This window comes from Bidens hawaiensis, unplaced genomic scaffold (genome assembly GCF_021521415.1).
Source record: "Bidens hawaiensis isolate Kalapana, Puna unplaced genomic scaffold, B.hawaiensis_p1.1 tig00001461_1, whole genome shotgun sequence".
Taxonomy (NCBI): domain Eukaryota; kingdom Viridiplantae; phylum Streptophyta; class Magnoliopsida; order Asterales; family Asteraceae; genus Bidens; species Bidens hawaiensis.
In genome coordinates this window covers 3,969,347-3,972,959 of record NW_027491082.1, presented here as the reverse complement: position 1 = coordinate 3,972,959, position 3,613 = coordinate 3,969,347, and the positions used below count along the sequence as shown (strand labels likewise).

The window sequence follows — 3,613 nt, the reverse complement described above, 5'->3', positions numbered from 1 at the left end:
TAAGTTATAGCGTACCAACGATGCCACTGTTTCTAGAATGAATCTGGTATTGTCACAAGCCAACTACAAACATCACCGGCGCAAAGTACAACCCTTATTGCACACAATCTCCCGAAAATGTAAGTATATAAATTATATAATGACTATACATAATCAACTATAGAACAACTGTATGCCGCCCACTCCCTCCCAATTGCCAAACCCGTATTCCTTTTTATAAATATACATCCGTACGTCATGCTTACCGACCTTCACGTCGTCTTCATCCCTTTGCCGTCACCAGGCCACATGATACCTCTAGTCCAAGCCGCTAGGCTGTTCGCGGCCCGCGGAGTTCGCTCCACCATCATCACCACCGTACACAACGCCCTCGCATTTCAAACCTCCATTGACCGTGACATCAACGCTGGTTACCCTATCACTGTCCGCACCGTCAACTTCCCAGCATCAGAAACCGGACTGCCCGCGGGAACAGAAAACTTGAGCGCTTGCACTACTAAAGAAATGGAAACCGCGTTTTACCGTGCCATGCATCTGCTGGTGACACCAATGGAACAATCAATTCGTGATTTGGCTCCCGACTGCATCTTCTCCGACATGTTCTTGACATGGACGGTTGACTTGGCTGAAGAACTCAATATTCCAAGACTCTTGTTTTACTCTAACAACTTCATTTATCACTCAATTTCCCATAGCTTGAAACTTCATGCTCCGTACGCTGATGTAAAATCGAAATTTGTGAGTTTTATAGTACCTGGTCTCCCGGATAGCATCACAATGAAGAGATCTCAACTCTCACACATGTTCTGGACCAAAACCCTTATGGGTGATATGATGGAAAAGGTTCGACAATCAGAGAAACGAAGTTACGGATTAGTGCACAACACTTTCTATGAGATTGAACCAGCTTATGCAGATCACTTTAAGAAGATTAAAGGTACGAAAACCTGGCATATAGGTCCTCTTTTCCAATTTGTTAACAATGAGGGTGCATCGGAGAAAAATAGTTGCCTGACTTGGCTTGATGATCAAAAACCGAAATCAGTGAAATACATTTGTTTTGGAAGTATGGCGAGATTCCCGGAAGCTCAGATCGCGTTGGCGCTTGAAGAATTGAAGCAACCATTCCTTTGGGTGGCGAGGAAGGATGGCAACTTAGGGATCAATGCGCTGACGGAAGGATTTGAGGAGAGTATCAGGACCGAAAACAAGGGCTTGATTATAAAAGGGTGGGCCCCGCAGGTGGAGATTCTGCAACACCCATTGTGGTTGGAACTCGATGCTTGAGGCTGTGACGGCCGGTGTGCCTTTGTTAACATGGCCATTGTATGCAGAGCAGTGTTTCGACGAGAAGTTGGTGGAACTTTTAGGAATAGGGGTTGGAGTTGGCGCGGACGTGTGGAACCCGAGTCCCAATATTACCAGCCCAATTATTGGAAAGGATAGAATTTTAGAGGCTATTGAGCTTTTAACTGGCAGATCCATTATAGCTGAAAACATCAAGCAAAACTCTATATTAGCCTTTAAAGCCAAGAAAGTTGTTGAGGAAGGCGGCTCTTCTTTTAACTGTTTGAACGCTTTAATTGATGATCTCAAAAACAGTTAAATTAAATGCTAAATCGTGATTCAGTTTTGTTAACTTAAGAACTGCTTTGGTTAATGTGTGTACTACTTTTCTTTTGAGAAATAAAATTATCATAAAATCATTTCACAGAGTGTTTCTATCTTTTTCTTCTTATCGTTTCTTGTAAAATTAGCCACTCAACGAATCTCTATTAGTCAACTTGGTGGGTTTCCTAATGGCCTAACCCTTCTCTTTTCTTATTAAATAATAACAATAATAATAATATAATCTTTATTGATTGTGAAAAACAAATAATAATAATTATCTTTATTGATTATTTTTCTTTTTGTTAGATATGCATTTGAGCAAAAATTTACATTTTCATGTATAAAAATGCAGACATAATTACAAATTTGGTTTTTTAAACTAAGCTAATTTATGAATCAGATCTTTTAAAAATTTACTTTCGCCCAGCTTTTTTTATATGGAAAAATGTCTTGTTTTTAGTCCTTTTGACTAACAACTATCCATTTTCTATGTTAAGTCTTGACATGTGTTATGTATGTGAGGGAAAAAGGGTAATTACCACACTTATTATTAAATACTGGATACAAAACTAAATATTAGACTTCAAACTAATTAAGCAAACCTAGTCTACAACTCGAGTCTCTTACAAACACCACCATCGGGCCACCATGGCCAGTAACACACCCATGACTTAAATGAGCTGCAAGTTCTAGCGACATAGTCTCTTGCAACGCTGCTCTCTCCTTCATCAGAACACCTCCTAGTGGTACAAAGATTGGAGGAGGACATCATTGGTGGTGCAGATCTAAAGTGTCTAGGTTGGTTTGGAGTTGGACAAATCCGCAATGAACTCACATGCTTGGTATGGATTTGGAAAAGTCCTCGTTTGAGATTCAACCCCTATGTCTAGCAAAACCCTAATTATGAAATATCTATTGCAATTTTCACATGAACGAGCGATGAAGAGAAGTTCATCTGTGCGATTAGGCGGGAGGGTTCATGGTTAACATATATATATGATTGAGATCCTGTGAGAATCATTTAGAAATTGAAAAATTTTTAATAACCGTATTAGACCACTCAAAAAACTTTTTAAAAAAATCAAAAATTATAAAACAAAAAAAAACAAGAATAAAAATAGTAAAAAAGCAATTTTCATCTTGCATCTCAGCTTAAAAAAATCTTAGTTTGGCCTTTCGGTTAATTTTGTATGTACGCATATTGAAGAAACACCAGTCGAACCCCGACAGATTACGAGTAACCTGAGGGTTAGATAGACGTTTCCCACGAGGGGTTAATTCCGGCAAGATGGTTCTTCCGATAACCTGCAAAACAGACACCGTGAGCTCGTCACTAAGAAAGGGGGGGGGTTCCTCCTTGTGACCACCCTCCGGCGTGAGAATCAGTCTATATTACTCTTTGAATATAAAAGTATATTATTAATACTAGAGCAGTTATCAGGTAAATTATACAAGATATTAGATGATGAAATGATATTACCATTTGATGTCTTTTATAGCCGAAGGTGGGTTTCCAAGGAGGTTTAGCCGGCCTACTACTCTGCCAACTGTGGCCTACGCACGTGCTCTGCTGGTAATTGGTGGATAGGCAGCGGCTGACAGTGACCAGGCGTGCTGTTCACTTTTCCTTTTCCACCAACTACAGGCTAGGCACATGGTATGGCAGGAGTTGGTGAGCAGGCGGCGGCTATTGGTCACAGTGCTGTGGCGTGTTGTCTGCCATGCTGCTGTCAGTGAGCTGTCGTATCGTTGGTCAGATCTTTTGTCCATACCTCGTCAGGTATCACACAAAAGATCCTCCATTATTATACGGACTGGCTCATTTAGGCGGGAGTTTTCCCCCTCCCGCCTTTATGCGGGAATGTTCCCGGCTTTGCTCATTCCTTCTTCAGGTGACTACTGAATTATTATGAGTCTGAGCCTTATGCGTGTAGCCATGCTGCGCGGGTGGCCAGTCCCTAATGGCGGGTATCCGTACCTGCGGGAACAGGCGGATACTTGG

The 3,613-nt window shown here is 41.2% G+C and overlaps 1 pseudogene; it reads left to right on the top strand.

Moving 5' to 3' along the window:
* Positions 1-237: 237 nt before the first annotated feature.
* Positions 238-1,606, top strand: LOC143579164 (nuatigenin 3-beta-glucosyltransferase-like; annotated as a pseudogene).
* The last annotated feature ends 2,007 nt before the right edge of the window (positions 1,607-3,613 follow it).